General features: G+C 38.9%; 1 protein-coding gene across 7 annotated transcripts in view; it reads right to left on the reverse strand.

The window, feature by feature from the left end:
• The window catches only part of marchf8 (membrane-associated ring finger (C3HC4) 8), an 87,712-nt gene extending 71,703 nt beyond the window's left edge, over window positions 1-16,009 (reverse strand). For 5 of the 7 annotated variants that reach the window (XM_008429607.2, XM_008429603.2, XM_008429605.2 and 2 more), the window contains exon 1: window positions 15,805-16,009. The gene's annotated coding sequence lies outside the window, so the exon portion shown is untranslated. Of the gene's footprint in view, window positions 1-15,550; window positions 15,747-15,804 lie in introns of those variants that run through there. The other 2 variants (XM_017309068.1, XM_008429602.2) reach the window with 2 other exon arrangements.
• Between the last annotated feature and the right edge of the window lie 1,025 nt (window positions 16,010-17,034).

Here is a 17,034-nt window from a genome sequence, read left to right on the forward strand (position 1 = left end):
TTCAATATACTGTCATTTATTGTTGTTTTTTTAAAGGTTTTTAGGGCCTTTATTCAACAGTAGCTGGAGAGAAGGAAAGAGAGAGAAAGGGAAGACGTGCAGTAAATGGCCCGAGACCACTGAACCAGGGACAACCGAGTCAAGGACAGCAGGCGCCGCGTATGATGCAACTGCTCTGTCCCTGAGCTACATGATGTCCCCTTAAGCTGCTCATAATTAAAATGAGACAATATTTATCAAGCAATGCCACAAAGGACTCCAAATATAGCGGTGTTGAAACAAGCGGAAAATAAAACAGTCCTTCCAAGCAGCAGCACCTGGACACAAAAAGGCAATTCCTCTGTATAGTGTTAAAGAAAAGTGAACCAAGTACTCAGCCTTGTGGTGCACCTGTATTATTTTTCTATGACTTCCCACCACTTATGAAAATACAAGATATGATTAAAATCTAATGTATTAGAATATATTTTACTCACTGGCAGTGCAATCTTGAAATATTAGTGGGGGGAAAAAAAAAAATCTCTAAATGCTAAGAAGAAAAAATGGAATAGTCCACTGAGCAGTGCAGTGGTGCCCTTAAGTTTCAAGACAGCAAACAAAACACAAACCAAAGGATCGCAGAGAGCCTGCAGGGAGACTGCCTGGCCTTATTGTGTTGGTACTTTCAGCAGCTGAAAAGAAACAATGCCAGGAGCAGATTATATTAGTTTCGCCTGTAAGTACATTGCCCAAAGGCCAAAGTTGAAATTGCTTTAGTCTGCATTGTTGCAAACAAAGTGCATTGTTGCCGTTGACTGCTTTCACCCAACAAAAGCCAATTAGTTTGAAACTAATTCATTACAGCAAATCTGATTCAATCAAATCTGATGACAATTTATTCTTCATTAGACATAATTGCAGCATTCAAATAACATGTTTCTGACAAGACTCCAGCAGCAGCTCAACCAGCTGCATAAAGGGCTGTTCTCTTTTATAAAAAATAACATTTTTTTAAAAAAAGCTGCCGTCACTTGAGACTCATTAAAAAACAAGAAGGAAAAGAAACAGTCGCTTCAAGACTCAAAGAGAATTTTATGACACAAAGACGTTTGCATCTTTTTTTGTGAGCAAGCTGCCTGACGAGAAAAGAAAAGCAAGCAGACTCTGGATGTACCACAAGCAGGATGAGTAGTAATTCCACAGGAAAAGCAGAATAAAATATTTGGTAAGCAAATGAAAGGGGGAAAATAAAGCAAAAAAAAAAAACCCCACATAATTCTTCAGCATGAAGACAGGAACTGAAATGGCTTAACACCCAGCTACTGCTTCTGTAGATAAAACAGACACACCAAGCAGGCTGCCTTTGCAATCTCAAAGTACCAGTAAATGCTGTGAAGGGAGAAGTAGAATAGAGGAAGCAAGAGCTCCAGAGTGCATGCAGGCAGATTTAAACAGCAACTCGGAGCAACAAAGTGCATGAATTCAGCTGGAGGCGTCTTAATGCAGCACTTTGTTACACAGCTTGGTAACCTGTTTGCACGATCTCCCAAAGGCACAGATGTAGCCCTAAAACCACAAGTACAGATTTGCATTTACATGTTGGGAGTTTAGCCAAGGCTGATATCCTGATTGAGCAACAGAGAGCGAACAGGTGCAGCTTCAGCGAGTCAAACAGCAGAGACTGTTCGGGGAGGTTTTTCATGCTGCACTGATTTCTATAATAATAATTAAAAAAAAAAAAAAAAGCAAAGGTTTTGGCCTAAACACTCGAAAAGCAATGCTGCTGCTTAATCCGAAGAGCATAAAGATCAACAAGTGGAAGCTTTTATTTGTCACACATATTTGCTGAATTGAAATTATATTCATATCCATCTAGGATATGAATAGACAACTTAGACATTCAAGTGAAGGTCTAAGTTGGACAGCACCACAAAAAGATAAAATAAAAACATAAGCAAGATATGACTGTTGGTTGACTCCTAATTTAAAGTCAGTGTGAGAAAATGCGAGAGTATTTACCGTAAAGCTAGAAGCATCAGCAGTCATCACTTCAAAGTGAAACTCGAACTAAAACGGTCATTTCTCAGTCTCACCAAATAGAAAAAGGGGAAATTGTCCCCCACTAATTGACCGACTTTGGAACCTATGTTCTGGTTCCAAAAACTCCCAAGACATTTTTCTTTGCACAACTCTCGTAAGTATGGTGAGCAACTTCCTTTATTTTGTTACGCCTTTATAAAATTAACGACCAACAGCCTTCAGAAGTAACCTCATTTATAATTGGTAAATGATGAATAAAGCTGTCCGGTGAAAACCCGAGAGGTTTTGCAAGGGGAACATTAGTGAACAAACAGCATAATGATTAGGTTATAAAACCATATCTTTTGACCATATCACAGAGCGCTGTTCAATTCATTGCCTGTGAATAGAAAGAGTATACCATAAGTGGTAAGAAGACAGACGTCCCTCTTGTAGTTTGCCGCAAGACATGTAGGAGACCAAGCAAAGGTAAAAGAAGACGAGTTCAAAAATGAGCTTTTTGACCTACAGACAAAATTCCGAATGTGGCTGGAAAACAAACTCTGCCGATAAACGTGACTACAACACAAAACATGGTGATCGCAGCCTCAGGTTTCAGGGATTTGTTTCTTTTGCGGGGACCGGTAAGCTGATCAGAAGAAGGATGGAGAAAACATGGGGCTATCTTGGCAGAAACCTGCTGAGAGACTCAAGAATGACTCACCTTTCAGCAGCAGATTGACACTAAAGGTACAAATAACAGACCGTTCAGGTCACAGCAGGTTGCACCAGTCAGGGTCCTGCCTAAATCCAATGGGGAAAAAGGGGCAACAAAATTGTCAAACTACCCATCCAAGATGATTTTTTTTATTTATTTTGCTTTTCAAAAGATGAATTGGTATAAATCTCTAGATGTGCAAAACTGATGGAGGCAAACTTACAAGACTTGCAGCGGTAAGTACAATTGCAGGACATAATTTATGCATAACATTGTGTTGGTTTATCAGATAAAATAATACGTTTTAGTATGAATACTTTAAATTCTTTTAAAGCTGGAGATGGCAAAATTTCCCTCGATTTATTAAAATATGAAAGGTTATCGGAGTATCTGCCATTCCACTTGAATGTACTTTTGGTAAGAATAAATAAAACTGCTTATTATTCTGCACACATCTATGAGAGCCTTCTCAAACATTTCCAAACTCAAAAGATAACTCGCTGAAAAACTTTGACTTTGCAAAAATCCAAAATCTTTCTTCCTGGAACTTTCACATCTATTGTTCTTCCAGTTCGTGTTCATGAATCTCAATTATTACTCTTTTTTTTTTTTTTTCTCCCCCAGGGAACACACTGTTACAGTGAGTCATGAAAGCTACGGTCCAAATTTCACTGAAAAGCGATGAGGCATTCATTTGGTGCTTTCCTATTTGATTCCATGAAAAACTTGCACAACACTTGCTGCTGGAAATAAAACCACCAAAACAGGACTAAGTTAACCAAACATGAAAGTTAATAAATAAGCAGTTATTTTTGCTGAGTACGTGAACACTTTGATAAGATTCAGAACCACCACTGTGTCTTTCTTTTTGATCAACATTGAAGTGGGCGGAGAAAAAAAAAAAAACAAAAAAAAAAGGACTCTGCTTTGGCCTAGGAATGAGGAAATGAAACGACAAAGTCACCACTGAAGGAGAAACCAAAACCCATTTTCACTCTTAAAAATTGTTTTGACTTCAGCAGCAAGAGCCAAGTGTGTCTGTCCTCCTGGCTGGTGTTTGTCTTCTCCCTGCTTCACGTCACAATCCAATTCTGTGAAGGAGTTACGGACCGGTGGGCAGCTGGAGCCCACCGCACCGCTCCACGAAGAAGCACAAAACAAAAGTGAACCGGGATGTGTGTGTGCGCGCTGAATGTCAGGAAACCAGGCACCGAGACGGCCTGAGAGGCCGGTACTCGATCCAGTAGCAAAACACAGCTGAGTCACCGTGTCACAGTTGGAGAAGTGGCTAGTTAGTCTAATGGAGAAGGGTGCAGACAAATCAGAATGCTGATTAGAAGAGAAGGAAAACATTAGTAGTAATGGAACAATCCTTTGCTAAAAAAAAAAAAAAAAGAAAAAGGTTCCTATGGCCTAGGGTCAAAAACTGGCCTTGTTATTGAATTTTCCTGTGATTTTGTTTGAGGACGCCCTTCCTGCACATTATTATTCTCTCACGACTGAACACTGTTGAACTGCAAGCAAGAGTACTTAAATGCTTCGAGTACTTTAAGTACTTACTCACTACAACAGAGTGTAAGGCTTGATCTTTAATTAACACTAATAAAAAATACTTTAACCTCATGTTTTTTTTTAGTTTTCAGTTTATGAAATAACAGCTGACATGTTACTTTGTTTATCCCTTATTTTTTTTAGCAAGGTGTTGCTAGCAAATGAAGTCAAACTGTAACATTTGTTAAAATACTGTTGTATTTAAGCAACTACATTGTTCCCATTTGAAGTATGGTAAAGTCACATGATTGTCTGCTGTCAGACAATTGTTGTTGGATTTAACATCCAACTGTTTAGAGAATGTTATTTTTACTCTGTTTAGAAGTGAGCTACCGTACATGGAGTTTTTTGAGGACAACCCTTTGCGTCTAATGAAAAATCTTCTGACGAATAGAACATCAGAGACGTTTCCTGAGGTCATCTATTGTTTCAGGTCAACATAACAGACATTTACTGTCAAACGACCCAGCTGAGGTCACTCAGGTTACCGGCTTAAAGCAGGACACTACCAACTCTCTGTTAGAGGCTTTTTCCACAGCTTTTATGCCGTTTGAAATACATTTTCCTTAAATTAAATCCAAACAGCTGACAAAACTTGTATTTTCAGAATAAAATCTAGATGCACACTAATTGTCTGTAGCAATTAGTGTGCTACAGACACATATCCATGTGAGGAATATTTGATTTGTGGGAATATTTAATTGGTCAAACACTAACGGTCACTTTAAATTCAACAATAACTACTGAAGGCTTGTGTTGTTCTTCCTGCGCTGACCGACTGTATGCAATTCTCCTCCAAATAAGTTAATCTGTGCAGTAAACCTGCAGGATAAAAACAAACAACAAATTATAATCACAATTGTTTTGCAATTTCACAAGCGCCATAAAAACACATTGAATTTATTGTCCTACTGAAAATTATACTTGCAAAGCAGAGAATGGCTAAATAATTTTAAGAAAAATTGCTTTTTTGATGATTACATTGTTTCCAATGATTGTTTTCAGCTGACATTAAAACTGAAGCACAAATTGAATTAATTACAGAAACCCACTTTGGGGGAAGGGGGGAGGACATAGAGAAAAAAAAACCAACAACTAATTTCTAACTTTTCATTTTGACCGTTAGACATGAAACAAAGTCAAAAATATTAGCACAAACCTTGTGATTTTTTTTTCCCACGACTGAATGCTTTTTAAGAATAGACTGTATTTTTATCAACTTTGCAGCGCTTTTAATGCGACGCTGATTAAAGAGGTAGTCTCGATGGGCCGCATTACAAACAAGGTCTGATTTCTCCAGCTTTATTGAGACTGGCTGTCTTGAGATAAAAGTTTATATGAGGCCTGACAGTAGAAAGTAAAAAGCTTGCAGCAAGCCCAACGAAAATATAATGCAATAATGTTATGAACATGCTAATGATAATCATTAAATATACATCCACAATTGAAGTGATTTATGTTGTACAGCACTTTGTGACTGTGCTTTCTAAACTTTACTTAGAATCAGAAGGACTTTCTCAGATATGATCAGTGGTGGAGAAAGTACTCAAAAAATGTACTTAAGTAAAAGTACAAATACACAGACTAAAATGTACTCAAGTAAAAGAAAAACTACCACATTAACATTTGTACTTAAGTAAAAGTAAAAAAGTACTGGCTTTTATAAATACTTAAGTATTAAAAGTAAAAGTACTTGCTGAATGCATTACCTAATCCCTAATACAATATCATTAAGTGAACCGATCGTATTCAATTTTAATACATTAGAAATGTGCCATTTTAATGCCACAGATAAAGCATGTTTTTATTGTGTTTACTCTGTAACATAGTTTAGACTTAGATATGTGATTCTATGCATCATAATTTCAAGGATGGAAAGATCTTGTCTCCTGTCCTAACATGAACTTCACTTTTTTTGCCACTAGTGGCATTTATTTTTAAAGAAATCCAACAGAAAGGGGATGGAAAGAAGGTGGGTGGGGAGGACATGCAACCGAGGAGCCACGTAGCAGATTTAAACGGATTTTACGGCGCCACCTTAAGTCCCTGAACTTCACATTTTAACGGAAAAAAAGAGCAACGCGACTTGGATGTAACGAGTAACGCGACAGTTTTGTAGAAATGTAGTGAAGTAGAAAGTACAGATACTTCCTGTAAAATGTAGTGGAGTAAAAGTAGAAAGTATCCATTATTAAATCTACTTAAGTAAAGTACAGATACACAAAAATTGTACTTCCCACCACTAGATATGATCTAAATTATCTTTTAGTTTAGAGTTTTTGTCCATGTTGAAACATAAATGTACATTATATTGGGTTTAATCCATGTACAGTGACCCTTAAAAAACATCTGGTTGAGCGTGAATTTGCACTAAACTGGAAACAGCCAGTGAACTCTCTTCAGGATTTCCTAAATGTCAATTTCCTCAGCACAAAATGTTTGCATCAGGAATTTTTTATTTTTTGTTAGCTCACCTTTAGGTATACGGACCAATAACTGCAGGGTTCAATTCTCCACATCTTCTACTTTTTTTAGCTCAAATTTTTAACATATTAGGCACTCCCAAGCATTTCTCATCTTATAATGAAGTGGTCAGAAGTACAAGAGTTCAATGTATAACAAACCCATAAATATCTACACGAGAAAATATTTGCAGCAGAAAAGCAGGCACAGGTGATGAAACAGAACCACATAAAAACCAGTCAGGAATGCTTTGACTGCTGAGTGGCAAGTCGGCTGCATAACATGAAAACATGAAAAAGTTTTCGCAAACCTAATAAACCGTATTTCGAAAGCAATTTATAAAGGCTAGAGCAGAATGAATTTAAATAACTAATAACCAAAACAGACTAAGAATTTAATTAATCAAAGAAATGCAGTTCTGTTCATAAGCAGAGCGGGGATTGAAGGTTTATTTTTTGCCCCTGTAAGTGTCTCATTCTGCTTGGAATGTATTATGATGAGAATTAAGTGATGAATGTGCGCAAATTTAAATTACAGGCAGCAAAAGCCGCCACGGGCTCTGCAAACACCAGCAGCAATAGTTATAAGCTTGAAAAGCCATTAGTAATAAAAACTCATTTGAAATTTATAATGAAATGACAGTCAGTGCCTCGTTTGGCTGTTGGGATTTTCTTGTTCGTTTGAAGTTGATTACACATGCACTGTATACAAACAGACAAGTAAATTGCACATGAATGACTGATAATTTTACAGAGGAAGTAAAAAAAAATGTATATGTGACCTTGTCTTGAACAACTGGCCTTTTAACCCTCCCATAGCCCTAAGGGGGGTGGAGTGCTTTTTAACGTGTGCGTGCTTCTAGTTGGTTCACCAGTTTGCGTTTTTTATATATATTTTTTTGTGTGTTTGGTTTTGCGAACTGAAGAGCTAACGTGTTGCCTGGCTGACTGACCGTGACATCTGCCGCACTCTTCATGAGCGCCGTGAAGACTGCGGGAGGACTCAACAAATAAATCTACTCCGAACTTTGCTAAAAAGAGTAGAAATTAAGCGCATGTGGCCTGTATGCGTTTTAAATGTGTGTGGTTTTGTGCCACACGCACATGATGCGTGTTGGAGATGTGGCTGTGCTCTTGTGGGTCAGGTGCGGTTATAGTTTTGAACGTATTCTCCGATAATATCCTGCAGGGACTCCTAATTACATCATAAACATGAACCTTTTGTCCATCAAGGGGGCTGCTAATGAGATTTCTTTAATAAGCTCCATTACAATTTATCTTCTGTCTTTTGATTGCCGTTAAGCTGCCTGTGTGCAGACAGTTAAACAAGAAATTGTCCCTTCAAAGCAAAAGTATTGCAACTCAAACAGGAAGTTCACCATAGTTAAAATTAAATGAAGGCCACATAGGCAGGGACCTTCTAAATTAAGTAATTGCCACGTTGTAGTCAGCATTTTATCCACATACTTCCCAGATACTGCAAAATGTTCTTATATTTAACCTGCATCAACTATTTACTTTAGTAGTTTTCGCTTTTAGTGCGTCCCTTTGTCAGACACACAAAAAGAGTCTGCAGGTGTCCAATAACATTTTTTTATTTTTTTTTAAACTGCTCTGTTTTGGGGCAAAACATCACGATGATGTGGGAAAGTAAATGAAGACAGGCTTACAGAACCTGCTTGCGGAGTCCTAATGATGATGTGTGGTCATTGTTGGAGTGCAGCTAAGCTCAAGTAAAAACATGGACGGATTATTTAGACAACATTGGGACTTGAGCAAGCACTGTGTGGCTCAGTAATATCAAAGTTGGCTATTCTGGAGACATTTTGATGGGAGGATCATGCAGATACATGGTTATGCTTCAGACTAACTTTGGCCACTTTTAACTTTTTTCTTAGCTGCTTGTGCTAACCATTTTCCCTTGAAACTTTGTTGCATGTTTCTCAGTTGTAGCCCTTGTAGTGAATACAGCTATAAGGAGCAACAAAACTAAACACAGTTGAAACTTTGCAACAAAGAAAAAAGAAATCAATACATGCTCATTAAGTTACAGTTACAACAAAACAAAACTGAAACACCATTATTTCATTACAAAGGAATGATCTACCAGAAATATATTGGTCCCAGGCAGTTGTGCAGATACTTTTGCAACAAACTGCTATTAAAAAAAAAAATGAAACATTTAAAATATCTTTTAACTCCAGCAAAAACAGAGCATTGAGATTCAGTAACCTGCTCTTGTCAGCAATGTAACGCCTGTTGACCCTTCAATGACTCTCTCTTCATAATGTGCTGATTACTCTCAACTGAACACCATAACATTTTAGGCTACAGGCTTCCATATTCAATTTAATGGATCGATTATTTAGTGAGTGAGGAAAGTCAATCTGACTGGAGCCCTACGGTCGGGGCTGCATCGATGAGGGAGGTCGTTCCCTGGCTGCAGTCAGATTCTAACCATCACAAGACTCGTGTTCTCCAGAACCACTGACACACAGAGAAGAGGGGGAATGTTGCAGGTGAGGTCCGTCCAGTTGCAGACCGGCAGCTCAGACGACAGCGGGCTTTCCAAGCACCTTGTGACATTCAAACACCTAAAATTAGGCCAACCAAGTTCTCGTTCTGCGAATAATAAAAACGTCAACACCGCTTCCCTCATGACAGGTCACAAAGCAGGAAGGGAAGTTTGCAATTAAAGAAATTCCCAGCTTTGTAAGCTGCTCACGTGCAGTTTGGACTTTGTATTCTTTAATGCCTAGCAAAAAAAAAAAAAGAAAAAAAAAGCTGAATAAACCTTTTGTTCTCATCTATGTCTCTGATAGGTTTACTTCAAAACTTCCACATTAGCAGATCTGAATAAAAATTTCTAAAAAGAACTAGGAATTTTATTATGAATAAACTGTTTTGTTGTTAGTTTGAGAGCGTTTATTTAGATGTTTTCACACATGACTTGCACCTTTTTGACAGTAACAAGACACCCTAATTAAGCAACCGTTGTTCCTCTTCAGTAACTCGCAGGCGGCTGTTGGTGCAGAAGCAGCTGGGTTGATGCTGCCTCACACTTCTGCCATGTCTGCTCAGAGGCATCTTCAGTCCCTTTGCCTTTGCTCTTTAGCATAAGTTGTCAAAATGTACCATATTTTCCTTAATTTTTCATCATCGGTTCAGGTCTCCTTTAAGGAAATTGTGCTGTTTTTTTCTTTCTTAACAGCAAGTTTTTTTTTGTTTTTTAAGTTTTCCCCCTACAAGCAAATATTCTCCAACCAGCCACTGTAGACTTCAGCAAAAGTACCAATGAAAGGGTAATGGAAATGCAATCTCTTTTTTTAACCAAACCACATCTCAAATGTCTAATATCCAACTTGCTGTTTGCTGCGTAACCTAAAAACAATATCCTTAAAAAAAATCTTCAGACACAAACACAGAGAGCACATAAAGCACCTTGCAACCATACATTCACATTGTCATGCAACAACAAATTTCAATGTATTTTATTACATTCCAAATTCATTTATTTGTATGTGACAAATAAATAGAAAGCAATGTTGAACTATAAGCATGATTGGAACTATAGATCTTTTTTTTTTTTTACAGTGAAAAAATAAGGGGATATTTTCCTATCAACTCTGAGCATCTTCCTCATCTTACCTGAAATAAATCACTCCCATCAAGATGTTTCATGGTGGGTATGGTGAGTCCACTACACAAATTATTTTGCATTGCATGTTGGCTACGTTTAATTTGGTTGAATCTGACCAAAACACCAACATGTGGGTTGAGCCTCCTGCCATGGTTTGTGGTCAACTGCTTTTTTTCTTGCCACTCTTCCTAGAGAACAAATTTGTGCAAAGTCAACAAATTTTCCTTTCTGTGCTCTGGATCTCCACAGCTCTTTCAGGGTTACTATAGGCCTCCCGGCAATGGGTGCACAATTTATCCTCATCGCAGTATGATTGAGCGCAACACTAGCAAAAGACTGTTTCAAAAGTAACAATGGTATTCCAACCTCACAGTTTACATACCAACAAAAATATTCAGCTTGTTGGATGACATCTGTCTGTGGTCGACAATACCCACATCTGACACAGATCACAGCTAAAGGTCACAGAGTGTCAGGCACAGAGAAAGACGGTGATAGGCATTTATGACTGGCGTTTACCAATAATGGTGCCATTTCATGATTTTCTAAAATCATATTCCCAAACTCTTGGCTGTGTTCCTGATAAATAGTCTAAAAGAACTGCATTAGATTTCTTATTTGTGTCGGGAGAACATTTTGTACTACTTTGTTCTGGTCTGTCACATAAAATGCCAGTAAGATGCACTGAAATTCACAGCTAAGGAGACAAATCTCTTTATAAGAAAAAGCTTTATAAAAGAACGCCATTATATACCTCTGGGTTCCTCCTTGCCCTCTTCTTGGCCCACTGTCATAAGCAAACACAAACCTTGGGTGAGCATGTTAGCTCTAATGACAACATTAATGTTGTACTTGCATTGCAGCAGTGCAACTCTGTGATTTTTTCAGCTGAGCCAGCACCTGTCCTCAGCTGACGTATGGTTGCATCCCTTCACCTTTATCACACACTTTACACTTTTATTGCAACAAGGCAACGCACAAACACCCGCAACAGCGTGCACACGCTGCAAGACGGAACGCAAAAAGCTACTCAAGACCCTCTACGATATATCGGCAAAAACATTGACCTTTCATTGCATTACTTATGTTTTTAACCGAATCCATTAGCGTTACTCTGAAGTTTCATTTGCAGGACGTATGGCATCATCCACTGGAGATTAGGACTCATTAGATCGGATCGATCCTCTCATTCCTTACCCGGCTAGGAGGAGACATGGGAGAACAGCAGACCAGAAGAGAGGAGCGCTCTGGCTCCTTCATCGTCTTATTATGTTACAGCCGAGCAAGACACTGATGCTACAAGACGAGCAGGAGACATGGCCCTACCATTATAGCCTGGGATCAGATGGCAGACTTTGTGTTAAGCAGGTCCACCAAGTCTGCATGGCAAGTAGTACAATTTTGACTGCCAGATGATAGTAATATTTATAGAGTACCTTAAAGTACAGTCGTTGTAAAAAGAAAATACACGCCATGACAATTTTGGGATTTTGAGAACTAAATTATCTGGTCTTTACCAGCTATAAACGTCTGACTTCAAGTGTGCAAAACCCACACACGTGGATTTCTTGTGTGCATCATTGGGTTTAATGTATTTTACCGTAATAAAAATTAAGGGTGTATAATTTTTTTCTTTTTTAAACCATGACTGTAGCTTCTCCAAACAGCTCAAGGAAAACAGCATTGAAAGTGAACAAATGGCTCTTATCCCGACTGCTGACTAAAACCCAGGAGTCCAGGAAAAGCTACATTCAGGAAGCACATACACACAAAGCAGAATGAAATGAGCAAGAAACCTGACTTTTGTTGGCTCCGTCAATTTCCTGTCGCCTTGGAGAATCTAGTCAATATTATTTTACAAGTGAACAAGCAGAGAGCGAGGCGACAGGGGTTTAGAGCAGCTTAACACGCTGCGAAACAGCAGGTGGGCTTCCGAAACGCCACAATCTTAATTATAGGAGCGCAAACACAATGAGAAAAAATATATATATATTCTTGATTGGTAATGGTTTTTAATACTACAGTAGCTATGTGGTGCAATTACCTGCAACATCATTACACCTTCCATCCAAGTGAATTTGAAGCAGAGGAGAAAAAGGAAATGTCAGTGTGTTCTGACATGGTGGATTTAACATAAATTAGTGATGAGCAAAAAAAACAAAACAAAACAAACCATGGGATCCTTCAAACCAGCTGGCCAAAACTCAATAAACGCTTCAGAGTAAAAACCAGAGCAGACTATAAAACAATTTTGAAAGTCAAAATGTTTGAAGCTTTCTTGTGAAATTGACTTTGATTGAAGTTGCACTGAACAATAAAGCAGAGACTGTCAGAGCCATCCACCGTTTCCTATTGTAAAAAAATAAATAAAAAAGTGCCACATTTTGCCCTGAAAAACAATTGTTTTCGACAGTGCCAACAACAGATATTGACAAAAAGCTGCCATCTGAGCGTGGCTGCATGCGTACCGCCCTGCAATTACTTTCCTCACAAACCTTACTTGAACACAGACACGACGAGTTTATTTTCCAGCTGATAATGGCACAGTCCATTATGGCTGCAGATTCCTTCCTTGCGGTTTGAAAAGCTTAACAGCAACAGCCACCTTTCCCTCCTGCCTAGAATCTTAACTACGGCTTTATGTTCGCTTTTTCTCTCTGCGGCTGGTTTGTCACAGCGACTGATGACTTCAGAGACTGCCGACGGCTCACATCGTCTTGAAATACACGACACCACGTCACGGCGCGGTGATGGCTGCAACAGGTGAAATCTCATCATCGCCATCGCAGTCAAGACAAAGCAACAGGGTAAGAAAAAAAAAAAAAGAAAAAGTTAGGAGCCAGGAGAAGAATACATCAATGTGCATTATTTAATCCTAATAAAAGATTTCCTATATGGTTTCGTTAAAACAATTTTCTACTTCTGCACCGTTTTCCCATTTTGTCATGTTACAAACACAACCATCCATTTGATTTACATGACAAGTAATCCAAACTTTTTACAGATCAAAATCTGAAAAGTGTGGCATTCATGCGTATTTATCCCCCCGTACTCAGATACAGCTAAATAAAATCCAGTGCAACTTACTGCCTTCAGTTGTAACAAAAACAGTAAAAATAGTCAACTGATGGGTAATTTAATCTCAGAAATAAAGCAGTTCTGTGGAGAAGAAAAAAGACATACCAGAGGTAAAATTTTATTTCTTGTGCAAAACTGGTAGAAGCGTCCTCCAAAAGGTGGTTTACCTATTTGGGCTGAACACAAACTTAACATCATTATGTGAATTTTTATTAAACCAATGCATCCAGTTCTTCCAACTTTACAATGACGGACTACATTGTGTTGCTTTCTCAAAACCTCCCATATCTGTAGCTGTAACAGGACAAAATCTGAAGTATTTAAAGGTTATAAATGACATTGTAAGGCTCTGTCACTGCAACCTGCAATGCTAAGCTTCTGGAGAGATAAAACTAGTTGGGCTGGTATCATGCGAGACAAGAAGGCATCTTGATGGACCATCTTACTAACTGGAGTCCCAGAAAAATCTTATAGTCTGCATGTCTAGCTGCTGCAATCATATTGAGTATCCGTACATTTAAAGGCGACAAAGAAAAACAAAAGTTACTCAGAAATGTGACACCACAAGCTCCTTTTTTGAGAATAAATGCCTTCCTAATTATGTTTGTTGTAGAAAAATAAGCTTCAGGCTCAAACTGCAAAGAAAGGAAACTGCCTATTGCTTTTGTTGAAACAGCCTTTCATGTCAAAATCTTGAGTGTTTATGAAAAAGCAGTTGATCTTTATTTTGTGCACCAAACGAGGTGGTGGGATTCTGAATAAAAAAGAATAAATAAATAATAAATTTAAAAAAGCCTTTTCTTATCCTTGAGTAAACTCGTGCACACAACAGGACGTTTAGCCATCTAACTGCAACAAGCACTCAGTATTTTACACCACTGGCAGAGGCGTCACCGAAAGCTACAGTGATGTAACACAAACACACTCAGCCACAGCTAGTTCTCCCTGTACGCCATGCCTGGCATCACAGCACAGACTGTATTTTAGGAATCGGTTTCTGGCTGCAGGCCACGGTATGCCACTTTTGATAGAAGAAAAAATGTTTGCACCAAAAGCAGCAGAGTGAATGCATGCAATAGTAATGTACAAAAAGGAAGTGAGAGCACATAGCTTTAAAGTACAACGGCGCTTCAAAAATGCTTAATGCAACATGAATACGCAGTACAGAGACCACAAACTGTGTGAGATGAAGGGACAGGCCGACGGAAGATTATTACAGATCCACCAATCAACCAGATAAGTCAGGGATCAGAATCTGACTGTTGTTTTTTGTTGATTTGCTCAAATCAGTCAAATACTGAAAAAGAGGGCTAATTTAGTCAAATCCATCGCTTTTTTTGATCTAAATAAAATTCAAACCAAGGGGCAAATGGTTGATTTTCTGTTGGATTCGCAACTACCAGTGCATCTCTTAAGCTCATTCTGCAAACACAAGAGAGAGAGAGAACAGGAACAAGGACCAATCTTAAATTAAAGCCAGCACTTTTTCCCCATTTATGCACCACGCAGGAAAGTTAAATTGTGTCCAATTTCCTGTTATTGTGACGCTACTGGAATCAAGCAGAGGGAAAACAAAAAAAAAAAAACCTGGAATCCCAGCTCATAGTCTTTTGTTTTCAATGGCTGCATTATGTAGCAACAGTGTAGCTATGCAGGGCGCTCCTCAAGCTTTATTATGGTTCATAATGAGACAACAATGGGGTGGCGAGTGCGTCTCATTAGATATTTAACTAATTATTATTATTTTTATTAAAGGGGGGAAACAGTCCGTGTGAATAGCAAGTACACTGAGAACAACTCAGACCCACCGTGTCTCTGTAATAAATTTCCACAGAAACGCAAGCTATGACACTATTGACTCCAAACACATAAACAGCAGGCTGCTTAACAATGCCACCATAAACCACGTCAAAATCTCGATGCTCTCGAGTGATTACAGAAAAACAAGAGAGAGAGAGAGAAAAAGACGTCTTTGTGCCGCGGCTCAACCACGGCACAAAGATGAACAAACTCCGCTCGTAAATTCATTAGGGACGTTCATGCGAACTGACACAAAGAGCGACGCTGCTGCAGAGCAAGTCCTGTTAAATTGAATTTCCCTACCTTAATGACAACAGGCTGCGGAGACCGACTGTCTGTGCGCCCTTAACAAGCCGAGATGCACTCATCACGTCCCAGAACCGCGCGGACCACCGACAGACAGACGGAACGGAGCTCAGCTCAGCTCAGCTCAGCTCAGCTCAGCTGCCTCCGGGTGGATTTAATCAAGCTCAGAGGCGCAGTGGACACGCAGTCACTGGACAAAGCCTCAGTTCATATTCAAAAACACAAACACACACACACACAAAGAGACTCACCGCTGTGTTGGGCTAATGAGTGACGACGATTTGTTTATTTCATTGTCCCCGTCGAGCAGCTGTGTGAGGCGGTGCGTAACTGACTTCCGCGTTGAAGATGGAGTGGAAGAGAGACGGAGAAAACATCCGCAAAGAAATCAGCAATAGGAACATTTAAAGCACAGGCGGCGCACGAGGGCGCACAGCACCGGTGTGTGTGTATGTGTGCGTGTGTATGTTTAGGGGGGCTGGGTGGGGGGGTGGGGGGGTGAAGCTCAGGGTGACGATGAGGCAGATTAGGATGGCAAACAAGACGGATGAAGAGATAGATAAAATAAATGTACACTGGTACTAATCAGTTTTTATATCTAGAAGACATTTGTTGACCCCACTTTCTAAAACTATATAAATAAATTAAATTAAACCAAAATATGTTTTCAATTCCCTAATTTGTTTGAAAGGTATTTTATATGTTCAGGATGTTGTTGGTGGTGCATTGGGCAGAATGTGTCTCCAGCAGCAGTCAATCATGCAACAAATCTAAAGAAGCCTCTGACTAAAGACTGTTGCCACAGTAAAGTCTCATGACTTTTATGCCATTGGCATGAGCTCACAAAAAACATGTTCCCACCCAGACTCTAAAACATTGTATAGGCGTTCATTGGTCTGTTCATCTAAACTTACTTTGTAGTGAAGGAAAAAAATGCAGCTTTAATATGATTCTTTGTATTTTAAATTTAAAATGAAGATTAAATCAAATCTCCACAATGATTCCTTTCTGACACAGAAAGCGGGGCTGGGAAATGGTGGAAAAGAACAACTTCTCTGTCCCTGCTGAACAAAGGCATTCCCATAGCATGATGCTGCCACCACCATGTTTGCCATGCCACATTTTTTGGAGATTATTAATAAAACCATACATAATTTTATTTGCCTTTAAGTTTCTGTTTGTGACATGAAAAACCATAAGGAAAAAAAAAGTCGATTACTTTCTTTACGCTAACCCCTCAGCTTTACAAATTTGTTATGTATTATGACTGAGAATGAGATCAGTAGCAGGCCTAATTTACAGCCAGTCAAAATGAATTTGCTCAGAGGACAGCAGACAAAAAAAAAAAAAAAAAAAAAAATCCACAAAGAGCTGTTTAATTTCAGATTGTTTGATGAACTCTGATACAGTACACTCAGTAATTCAGACCATGAATGGCCCGCTGTTTATTGTGCGACTTTTCCTCGCTCAAGTGAATCACC

Source organism: Poecilia reticulata, linkage group LG15 (genome assembly GCF_000633615.1).
Source record: "Poecilia reticulata strain Guanapo linkage group LG15, Guppy_female_1.0+MT, whole genome shotgun sequence".
Taxonomy (NCBI): Eukaryota; Metazoa; Chordata; class Actinopteri; order Cyprinodontiformes; family Poeciliidae; genus Poecilia; species Poecilia reticulata.